Source organism: Halichondria panicea, chromosome 5, assembly GCF_963675165.1.
Source record: "Halichondria panicea chromosome 5, odHalPani1.1, whole genome shotgun sequence".
In the NCBI taxonomy this organism is placed as follows: domain Eukaryota; kingdom Metazoa; phylum Porifera; class Demospongiae; order Suberitida; family Halichondriidae; genus Halichondria; species Halichondria panicea.
In genome coordinates this window covers 1532083-1544916 of record NC_087381.1, presented here as the reverse complement: position 1 = coordinate 1544916, position 12834 = coordinate 1532083, and positions in this window count along the sequence as shown.

Sequence of the window (12834 nt, the reverse complement as noted above, 5' to 3'; positions counted from 1 at the left end):
ACAGTAAAACTTAGTAAAGCTTGTGAAACGCTTCTTGAAGATACTGGAAAGAACTGACAAGTAAAAAGACTATGCTAGAACTGACTGCAACACTACAAGAAGAAGAATGAAGCACTGTGGTGGAGTGGAGGGGGTATAGAGCAGACTGGACCGGCATGGAACCTCAATAGAAAGTGTCAAGCGACTGCTAAAGTGTTTTTGATGCTTCCTGGCCCCCCTGCCCATGCCCAACTGGAAAAAGCAATACAAAGCAACAGTGGACATGGAAAGAATGGATATTGACTGAACAAACTATTGCATTCTGTGTTTTTAGTCACCTTCTTGTCACTTTCACTAAAAATTTCATTCCAACTTTTGAGAACTTCCTGCAAATTATTTGTCACTTCCTGTAGAATATACGTCCATTTCCTGTAGAATATGTGTCCACTTCCTGTAGAATCCGACTAGAAAAACATTTGCAATGTGAAAAATTGCTAGGATTGGCCAGGGGAACCACAAAAAAGCGTGGGAACAAGAAATCAGACGAGAGCATAACTCCAATCCGTTACAACGTCAATCACATGTACTAGTAGTTTTCCCAGCCAATATCCCACGCAATTTTTACTGGTGGCCAATCCCTATATATATTTATTATACATCCATTTTGGAATGTGGGGCACATAAGTATAGGATAGACTACACCTAAGAGTAGAATATGTGTCTATGTAACCTCCGCGGTTGCGGTTAGCCCGAGGCGCAAAGCCGAGGGAATCTAACCGTAACCAAGGCGGTTACTAAGACGCATATTCTACGAGTGGGTGTGGTCTATCTAACTTGGACTTCATTGCGCATGCGCGAGGCGTGGTTATAAAAAGCCAGGTTTGGTGCGTAGCAACAGAAATTGAATTTGTGCGAGCTGGACGAGCTGTGAGAGACACCATGTACCAGTTGACAGAAAAAGACAAGAAGACGGCTTCAAAACAACGAAAAACTACAGTAAAACTTAGTAAAGCTTGTGAAACGCTTCCTGAAGATACTGGAAAGAACAGACAAGTAAAAAGAACATAGAACTATGCTAGAACTGACTCTGCAACACTACAAGAAGAAGAATGAAGCACTGTGGTGGAGTGGAGGGGGTATAGAGCAGACTGGACCGGCATGGAACCTCAATAGAAAGTGTCAAGCAACTGCTAAAGTGTTTTTGATGCTTCCTGGCCCCCTTGCCCATGCCCAACTGGAAAAAGCAATACAAAGCAACAGTGGACATGGAAAGAATGGATATTGACTGAACAAACTATTGCATTCTGTGTTTTTTATAATGTTTTTGTCATCTTCTTGTCACTTTCACTAAAAATTTCATTCCAACTTTTGAGAACTTCCTGCAAATTATTGTCACTTCCTGTAGAATATGCGTCCACTTCCTGTAGAATATGCGCCCATTTCCTGTAGAATATGCGCCCATTTCCTGTAGAATAAGTTCTTCCAGTAGATTATGCTTCCATGTAATCTACTGTTTTTAGCCAATCAGATCAATTACAGATGATGTAATGTAGTCTAAATATATATACTAGGCTGGTGAGCGTACATTTCAATTTCCAATTCATTAAGTATAATTACATACACTTGGAGACAGCAAAAACACTCCACAGCACTGCCAGTTGCTTTCTAAGTGTAAAACGAGTGGGATCAAACCGAACAACATTAACAAAAACTTACACGATAAAAATGATTATTATACAGCTATAATTATGATTAGTTTAGCACTCTAATCAGACAGTCTTAGATGGAGAGAAGCTGGTGAGGTATACAAGGGTGTATATATAGCCGGAACAGCCGATAACATTTACGAGGGCGGTGACGTGTAGGGGTGTAGAGAGGAGGGATATTCTTCTGTCTTCTTTTCTTCAGCGTACTCAGTAAGTTTTGGCTTGCGAGGTATTGCTATATGAAACAGCATTTGTAGTAGTTAAATATCTCGGGCCTACAGGCCCTTCACCACAATCTACTACCGGGCCAATAACAATTATGAGGTAAAAATAGGTGACTACACATTCATGCACACAAAAGCTATACATCCACCTGATCCAAAACTAATGCTCTTGGGGTGATCACCAATCATAAGGGAATGTATGCCTAAAATTAAAATTTCTGTAACGCTTAGCGTATTCCCAAAAAAGGGATCTTTAGTGGTGCTCTTTAATTCAACTTTTTTCTAGCACTAAATTCTACCAGCTGATGTATGACTAATTTTCTTTGGCTTGGGGTGATACCACATGATTTACCAACAAGCATATTGAAGTATACGACCTAAACATTAATCATTTCAGAGAAAAAGGGATAAATGTGTACAATACAAGATTAAACTTACCTAAATTCAATGAAGAAGATAGTTGCAACGGTAAATAGAGCTTGAATAATGGTTATTCACTATCTATATAAAGCACAGTTGCACTGGATACTGGAAAACTTAACAGAATACTAGTGACAACTCATAAAATCCTAGATTTGCAATAATCTCAGTTACCCGCGAAGTTCCTGGGGAATAGATTAGCCCTCATTAAGCGAGGCGCGGATGTTTATCGAGGTCATATGTGAAGTACATTGAAATCTACTTCCGTTTCCAATCCCTCTCTCCTACATCTATGGTCAGTCAGACAAAGAGCGGTGAAACTTCGAAATAGTGCAATTTTTAAAATGACAATATTTCATTCATTAAAATGTTCATGGATTGTGAAATGAGAGATACAAAGAGAGAAAAGGCTAAATAAACTATCTGTCTAGCCAGTTCCTTGATGTGGCCTTTCCCTGTAGAGATAGAACAGTTTGAACATGAGTCAAAATAATTGAAATATTGCTAAACACAGGCAAACCCACTGCCAATCCTATGTAAAACCTACTGGTTTTACTAATATGCGCCCATTTCCTGTAGAATAAGTGTGCTTCCTGTAGATTATGCTTCCATGTAATCTACTGTTTTTAGCCAATCAGATCAATTACAGATGATGTAATGTAGTCTAATAATATTAAGACAGGAGTCAAAGAAACAAGGAAAGTGCAGCAACAACTGGAACTTTGTGACTAATCTTAGTTTCTGCTTAATATTACTTCGAGTATGACTATGCTACTCACTTTCTAGTGTCACTGAGTATTGTTAGAATCATTTCCTACTAGTACAAAGCTATGATCGTTTGCAGCCTTTTGGCTTAGCTAGGATAGCTACTTTCTCTGCAAGTTTCCATGGAATTGAAGGTTATACGGAGAAAATTAGAAGATTAATTAACAATTGTGACCAACCTCCTCTGCTGGCGTTATAATTATACCCATATCATTATTCTTATCTACTCTTGCCATTACTCATCTCTTTATATACAATGACATCACCTGAATTTGTCATTCGTGTTTGTGTAGTAGTTTCACTTTGATAAAATTGATAGATCTACACCCACACAATAATTATATGCAGTATATACAACAAATACCCACACCTATATACAAATGTCAGTGGGCAGTTGTACATAGGTGGACAATCATAATAATATAAATGTACAAACTGAAAGGTACATTTAGCTATAAATAATTAGATGTCACAGAGGTACACAACAACTTTCTGCATGTAACCACGGTCGTATGTATGTGAAAGAAAACTATATAATACTGCCAGTAAACTCTAAGTCAGCTTTTTAGCATTACCATCATGGCTCTGGAATGACAGCACAAGCAACTGAGCCATACTTCGAATCTTTTCTTGTGGAAGGCATCAGCGGGGTAACTGATGATGAGTAATCTGATGGATTCTCTAACGGGTGTGGAATATCACTATCTGAAAATGACTCTTCAATTTGTGGGAGTTTAGGCTGAGCACGAAAGCTACAAAGCTTGCTTATGCACCAAGTTTTGAGTTGTTTCTTTACCAGGAGCCACCAAATAGTTACTACAAAAAAGTACATTAAGGGGATAGTTACAAAGAGTCCTAGAAACGAATAAGAAAATTTCCTGAAGTAGGAAGCTTTGATGCCAGCTTCATCTCCAGCAATTATCATAATAAACATTCCACTAAGAATCAGTAGCATGAAGGCATCTGTTATGTTGTACACTTTGAATTCTTCCTTGTATGGTTGAAATGAGAGTTGCATAAACATGAGAGTAACTGTGACTAACGCTCCAATAGAATAACAATAGATACTTTGCGAGAACGTAAATAGTACGAATACAATCAGCTGAAGAAAAAAATATGCCACAGAAAACCATCGATAATCTCTGGTACCATTCGTTCCATCCTTGTAGTAACCTTGGTAGCAGTTGACAAACATGTCAAGACGTTGACGCTGAATTTTCAAAGAATTGAGACATTTCTGAAACCATTTCATTGGATATACAATCAGAAACACTATAGGAAGTATTACAATGAAAACTCCGACAAACAAAGCTACTATTGCATACGGAAGATGTTTTTGTCCAAAGTATTCCACTGTGGCATCATAGTAAAGTACATGCTTTTTAGCATATTCTCTGCTGTTGTCTTTCAGTACATACATTTTCGTAAATATTAGCAAATCAGTAGTAGCGTTGAGAAATTTTAAATAGGAGAGTAAAAAGAAGGTAGCAAAAGCATTCACAATCGATCCTTCCATATCCCAGCTTTGACTAACTAAACTGAAAACCTTATGAAAAGGTCTCCACAACCAAACAACTATACGTACATCACGGCTATGCAAGCTAATGAGAAAGTAAGTCAGAATAACCAGTACCAATGGATAAAAGGCAATAGCATAGTCCAAAGCAAACACTTGTATTTGACTGATGTCCATTGCACAAATAGGTGGAATGACTGTACGAAAGAAATCCAAATTCCAGACACCATAAAAGCAGCCTATAGCTTTAATGAAATTCTCAATATAAGCTTTCTCTGAAATAATAGAAAAAAATGCTCTAACAGCAATAGGTGAAAAGATTCCTTGGGAAACACTAATAAACAACTTCAGCATTGGTGAAGTTCCGTTAAATTTAAAGATTACGACGAAGAAAAAGAAGAATGTTAAGGGAATGTAAGCAACTGCTATATACTTGATCCAGTTGTAGGTCATGTTCTCTCCCGTACAGTTCATGCATTTCATTTCATACGAGTACAAGAGTGGTGAATATCCTGGTAGACACTTTCCACACAGTGTTGAATCGCGATTCAGTCTTCCGCAAGAGTATGAATTTAGATCGTCTGTGTTTTTTGGAAGCGTATAAAACACAGTGTCTGTTTTATGTCCGCAACCATACACACATCTTCCTAATTGAGTTTCATTGCTCTCACTATCGTAAGTCATACAATAGCAATCAAGAATGGATGTCCTGCTGATTTCAACATCACATAGTACAGAGCGATATGGAATGTTACTACATTCACATTTTCCATTTGTTGAATTACGAAACATCCAAGGATAACAATCCAGGTCATGATCTTTGATCACTGTTGAACCAATAGACTTCTTTGAGCTGAGATCTTTTATTAAACCGGTTTGTATGGTTGATGAAGTTTCACAGGGTATTCGTATCTTTGTCCAGCAAGCATTGTTATCCACTGCTTCAGTGTTTGCTTCTACTGTTACAGAATCAGCAGTAGCAATCATAAGATGAGAAGACAGTATTAACATTAGGATGTAATAGAACTCCATACCTAAATCTTATTACTGAGGGATCTTGTTCTCTGTTTGGTAAGCGTACGCCTATTTAGTAGAGCACCTGGTCAAATGGAGATGAAAGTGAAACAGTAAACAATATCATTTTATAATAAGAATGTATCATTATTTATGTATTGCACAGAATTTTAATTATGAATACTTTGTTTTCTTTTGTTTGTTTGTATAGTCAACTGAAAGTAGCTGAGCTAAGGTAGCCCTTATGCTACATTGCAATACTATCATGCGTGCATTAAAATTCTGTTGTGTGTATACCGTTACAAGATGTCACTAATTTAAAAACGCAGCATGTATAATAATTATAAGCATTCATGGACATACTGATTGCCACATACACATGCATGAACATGATAAAAAAATTGATTGAGATGCAGTGACGGTAAGTCAACAATCTTGCTAATAGTATGTTCAGACAGACTATACGATGTATAATGTATGACTAAACTAAAAAGTTTCTTGTCGACGTATACCGGTGTCATAAAATTTTAGGCCCCCCATGAGATTGGGCCCCCCCCGGGCCTAGAATTTTAACATTTTAGGCCCCCCATTAACAGCACAACAGCGGTAACATTATGTGACAGTGCATTCTCAAAATACACCAATACAGTCTTCTATGGTCTTCACAGTCTATGCAGTGCCAGTTACTGAATGCAGCTCTCCTCACACACACACATTTCATGCATGTACAGTAGTATATACCACTGGTCTCACAGCCATCACACTGCACCATGTCATTCTATGAATCAGGCCTCATGCAGCACGAAGCACATAGGTGCCAACTGTCCCGAATTGATCAGGACTGTCCAAGATTACCCTTGTTCTGAAAGGAAACTGCTATTGTGATTCCACCATGATACAACAGTTTCTCTCTTGACTTCTATCTGTGATTCCACATTACTTGAGAGCTGAGCCAGTGATGCTATTGGGGCATCCCCACAACAATTTACATCTTCTATGTATAGGAAAACATGGAGGAAGATATGAATTGTTGTCTTTGCACTGAAATTGTGTGTTTTATACTTTTTTGTCCTGAAATTTGGCTGAGAAAGTAAGCACGAAGTTGCAAATAATTATGGCGATAGCTATACAACAACATCGATTGTCTTACAGGCAGATCCAACATTGCAGAGCTGCATCAAAGCTCTTATAGGTAAAGCATGAGTAACTTGAAAGGTAAATCTTCCTTCACTTTGATAGAATAATAATGCAAACATTTTTGCTACTTTGATACAGAGTCTTTGCATGCATGCAGTCTCTTTGATGCTTTGTCAACTAATAGAGCTAACCTTACCATATTATTATATCTCTTTGACTTCGTTCTATCGTGCAGAAAAGGATAGCAGAAGAGGGAGGCCTAATCTCACAGTGGGGGGCCTAGAATGTTAACAGTTTGGACCCCCTGGGGGGCCTAAACTGTTAACATTCTAGGCCCGGGGGGCCCAAAATTTTATGACACCGGGAGCACATGAGGGCAGGAGCACATGAGGGAATGGAGCTACGCGGATTCTGAATCGTCTATATCGAACCATTTATCGCCACACGTGTGCCAGAGGAGGTACGACATGAGTACCTCAATTTAGCAATTATAGCCTCTGCAATAACGTCATCCGCCCACGCTCGACGTTATTGAAGAGGCTAATTGCAAAATCGAGGTACTCGTGTCATACCTAGCTCTTCTGGTACATGTACAGAGCACTTAGTACATTACAAAAGGAAATGTGGTATAGACGATAGTGAATCCACAATACTAAAGACACTCTATCCCCTCATGTGCTCCTGTGCATACAGAGGAGATAAAATATTCACCATAGATAATTGCAGGGCCTGCATGGTTTTCAATGCTTGCATAATTATACTCTAGGTGTAGGTTGAATCTACTGAGGGAGAACAATTTTAAAACAGTTGAGCTTCATCGGTTGCTTTTTTTAACTGACTGTATGGGGTATATAATACATGCAACCTGGATAGTGATTTCATTTTCATTTTATATACTGGTGTGCTTCTGTGACTGTGAGTTAGCTATAGTATACTAAAAGTCTTTTGCCTATCATTACAATACTGACAGATGCCCATATACAGATCAGCAGCAGTCATTAATTTATTCATGTCTAGTGCATGAGAGATTGAGTTGGGAAACTGGATATCCATTTATATACAGTGATCATAATATCATCCATTATACAGTGATTACTGGCATCATTATAATATTATAATATGCATTCATTACAGTGCCATACTGATTAATATACTGGGACCGACTGAAGCTATACAATTTTGCCTATTCCAGATTTGAGGAAGCGACAGAGAGGGAAGGCAAATAAGATAATAATTATGCTGTTGCTATGTTTATATTTATAGTGAAAACTGGTTGAATGTTTTCACACTGTATGTATACATAACCTTTGATACTTACGACATTTAATACTGTTAACTGTGTGGTTTATGCAATGATAATTATCCTCTCTATACCTATATAGGCAAGCAATGCTGCAAGTGAGAGGAATTGAGGGCCTCGAGGCTGCTCACACAATCAGTAATTAACTTATCGTATCACGTCCTACAACTGTACTCTGTTCCCAGGCCAATTTTATTTCAGAAGGGAGTTCATCTAGCCGATGTTATTTATAGGCCTGAGGACGAGGATAGCCCTATGCATATTCCATACATGCATGTATACCATGTGGAGTAGCCCTGTTTTTTCCATGTGAAGACTCAATACTGGTGGAACTATCTAGAACACCAAAGTTGCATTTAAATTAAGGCTAACAAACTATGATACTGAATTATTATCGATAGCTCATGCAGTAACAATAGTTATTTTCTATCACTTCTAAAGCTAACACTGAGGGTTTTGCACTGTAGTGCTCTAGGAATAAAAATAATGCTGTCTCTACCACTATAGTTGTGCACTGTGCACAAACACCTATACTTGTATGTGAAGGGAAACTACATTCAGTGTACTGTCAACTTTATTTTAGCATTACAATCATGGTTCTGAAATGACACTTTAAGCAACTGAGCCATACTTTGCACCTTTTCCAGTGGCAGAAATCAGCGGGGTATTTGGTGAGGAGTAATCTGATGGATTCTCTAACCGGTGTGGAATATCACTCTCTGAAAAAGACTCTTCAATTTGTGGGATTTCAGGTGGAGCACGAAAGCTACGAAATTTGCTTACGCACCAAGTTTTGAGTTGTTTCTTTACCAGGAGCCACCAAATAGTTACTACAAGAAAGTAGATTATCGGGACAATTGCAATGAGTGCTAGAATCAAATAAGAAAATGCACTGAAGTAGGAAGCTTTGATGTCAGCTTCGTCTCCCGCGATTGCCATAATGAACATTCCACTAAAAATCAGTAGCATGAAGGCATCTGTTATGTTATACACTTTGAATTCTTCCTTGTATGGTTGTAACGAAAGTTGCATAAACATGAGAGTAACTGTGACTAACGCTCCAAAAGAAAAACAATAGATACTTTGCGAGAATGAGAATAGTACGAACATAATCAGCTGAAGAAGAAAGCATGACACAGAAAACCATCGATAATCTCTGGTACCATTCGTTCCATCCTTGTAGTAACCTTGAAAACAGTTGACAAACATGTCAAAACGTTGACGCTGAATTTTTAAAGAATTGAGACATTTTTGAAACCAGTTCATTGGATATACAATCAGAAACACTATTGGAAATATTACAACAAAAACTCCGACAAACAAAGCTACTATTGCATATGGAAGATGTTCATGTCCCAAGTATTTCATCGTGGCATCATAGTAAAGTACATGCTTTATATCGTATTCTTTGCTGTTGTCCTTCAGTACATATACTGTCGTGAATATTAGCAACTCAGTAGTAGTGTTGAGAAATTTTAAATAGGAGAGTAAAAAGAAGGTAGCAAAAGCATTCACAATCGATCCTTTCATATCCCAGCTATGACTAACTAAACTGAAAACCTTATGAAAAGGTCTCCACAACCAAACAACTATACGTACATCACGGCTATGCAAACTAATGAGAAAGTAAGTCAGAATAACCAGCACCAATGGATAAAAGGCAATAGCATAGTCCAAAGCAAGCACTTGTATTTGACTGATGTCCGTCGCACAAATAGGTGGAATGACAGTACGAAAGAAATCTAAATTCCAGATGCCATAAAAGCTACTTAAAGCTCTAGTGAAATTCTCAATATAAGCTTTCCTTGAAATAACAGAAAGAAAAGCTCTTGCAGATATAGGTGAAACAAGTCCTTGGGAAATACTAATGAAACCTTTCAGCATTGGTGAAGTTCCATTGAATTTGAAGATTACAACGAAGAAAAAAAAGAATGTTAATGGAATGTAAGCAACTGCTATGTACTTGATCCAGTTGTAGGTCATGTTCTCTCCTGTGCAGTTCATGCATTTCATTTCATACGAGTACAAGAGTGGTGAATATCCTGGTAGACACTTCCCACACAGTGTTGAATCGCGGTTCACTTTTTTACAAGAGTATGAATTAAGATCGTCCGTGTTATTTGGAAGTGGATAAAACACAGTGTCTCTTTTATGTCCGCAACCATACACACATCTTCCTAATTGAGTTTCATTGCTCTCACTATCATAAGTCATACAATAGCAATCAAGAATGGATGTCCTGCTGATTTCAACATCACATAGTACAGAGTGATATGGAATGTTACTACATTCACATTTTCCATTTCTGGGATTACGAAACATCCAAGGATAACAGTCCATGAAATCGTGATTATTGAGAACCATTGAACCAATAGACTGAGCTGAGCTGAGATCTTTCAATAAACCAGTTTGTGTTGTTGATGAAGTTTCACAGGGTATTTGTATTTGTACCTTTGTCCAGCAAGTATTGTTATCCACTGCTTCAGTGTTTGCTTCTACTGTTACAGAATCAGTAGTAGTAATCATAAGAAGCGAAGTGAGTGTTAACATTAGGAGATAGAAGAAATCCATACCTATACGTATCTTTATAAATTCATTAACTGATGTCTTACTTTTTATCTAGCAACAACCTGCATGTAGATGATGTTGATAACAGTTTTTGTATTTCACTTGATAGTTCCGTTGTGATATGGCTCGTTTTGGGAGAGTACATTACTTTACTAATCCTGACTAAAAAATTAATAGCTGTAGATGTAATATGATAGTGGTCTCAAAAATTTCAAAATGGGCAATATTACAGCCATAACATATTCACTGTGTACTGCAAGCCAACAATATTTGATAGATAGACAAGTAGTCTATAGTCAGCTACATGTGGGGCATTCTAAATGCAGAAAATTTGCTGTAGTCTTCGTGTTCATATTCTATCTGTAGTTAGATCATGTTAGCCATAAATCCTGCAATATTATTGGCTAAAGGTACTGTTCTACCCAACTTAGAAAATCATGTACTTATGTAGACAATCATACTCACTTACACAATCATGTAGTGAAGATTAGATTGGCTATAGCTAGAGACTCATGGTTGCTATGATCTAGACACTGTTTAGGACATGATTTAGAAGCCCTCAGGGCTAGTAGAACCGCCACTACGTTCGGACTGCAACAAGCCCTTTGAGTTTCTAAATCATGTATAAACTTCTTCAGCTATTATATGTTGACAGCATCTTAGATGAAGTTTAATTGATCCGCCCTTAGCAGAAAATTATATGGTGGGTTTCTTTCTGTGCTCAAACAAACTGCAAATATTACTGACATGTGTAACAGATCAGCATTCCAGTGGAGTACGTGTTTGAGAGTGTGGGGGGTGATTCAGCACAGAAGGTAGGAAAAAGAGGACTCAGACTGTTGACAACAACACACTGCAATGTTTTTGTAGACTATGCTTTGTTTTTGCCTCCGAAATTAACTATATGCACTATATAGAAAGTATATATTATCTTAATACGGTATCTATTAAGTGTATTGAGGGTTAATCTTGATACGGTATCTATTAAGTGCACCGAGGGTTAATCTTAATATGGTATTATATATTATGTGTACCGAGTTAATTTTAAATAAATAATTATGATATATATTAAGTGTACCGAGGGGTTAATCTTAATACGGTATCTATTAAGTGTACCGAGGGTTAATCTTAATACGGTATCTATTAAGTGTACTGAGGGTTAATGCATTGCAAGTAATGCCATGACAAAGCAGGTGTATACTGCAAAATGGAATACCTGGTGTGAAGGCTGCTATCATAAACTTTATCCGACTAGAAAAACATTTGCAATGTGAAAAATTGCTAGGATTGGCCAGGAGAACCACAAAAAAGCGTGGAAACAAGAAATCCGACAAGAACGCATAACTCCAATCCGTTACAACGTCAATCACATGTACTGGTAGTTTTCCATGTTTTCCCGGCCAATATAATATAAATACGCAATTTTTACTGGTGGAGTGATGACCAATCCTTTTATTATACATCCATTTTGGAATGTGCGGGCATATAATCATGATGATTTGTGATGAATTGATGTTCCTAATACATGCAGTGTTGAGCACAGGTACACACAGTCCATCCATGCGTAGTAACATGCACGGACCGTACTGGTGACCTGCATGGAATGATGTGGTGGATGGAAGCTGGTAGATGGATCTGGAACACAGTCTATATACTATGTATTGTACATGTTCATGACGTTGTAATGGATTGGAGTTATGCTCTCGTTGGATTTCTTGTTTCCACGCTTTTTTGTGGTTCCCCTGGCCAATCCTAGCAATTTTTCACATTGCAAATGTTTTTCTAGTCGGATTCCCTTTCTTTTTCAGTACAAGTGGAACGTCACAAGAGGCAGTATACAGAAGTTCAAGAAGAGAAGACAGGACTAATCAGATATCTTCTAGAATATCTCTGGACTAATAATTATAGCATGTTATAGTCACGAGTAATAATATTATTGCTTGATATGTTGAATTTGTGAATCAGTATTAAATGACAGCCATTTTAAGAGCATGATATCTAGCCAGTGCATATAGCATGCTTGTCAGAGAAAGGGAGCTAGAGCTGAACAGTGCTCAGGCTCTGGAAAAGCCTGCACTCATCCAATGATTTTAGGCGCACGGTTTCTTAACCACGCCTATCTATTATTAATTTTTGCCACAACGCAATTGCTGAGTCATTAAAGATGGCAGAATTGTCTATAGGTAAGAGAAATAGAGACTGAGA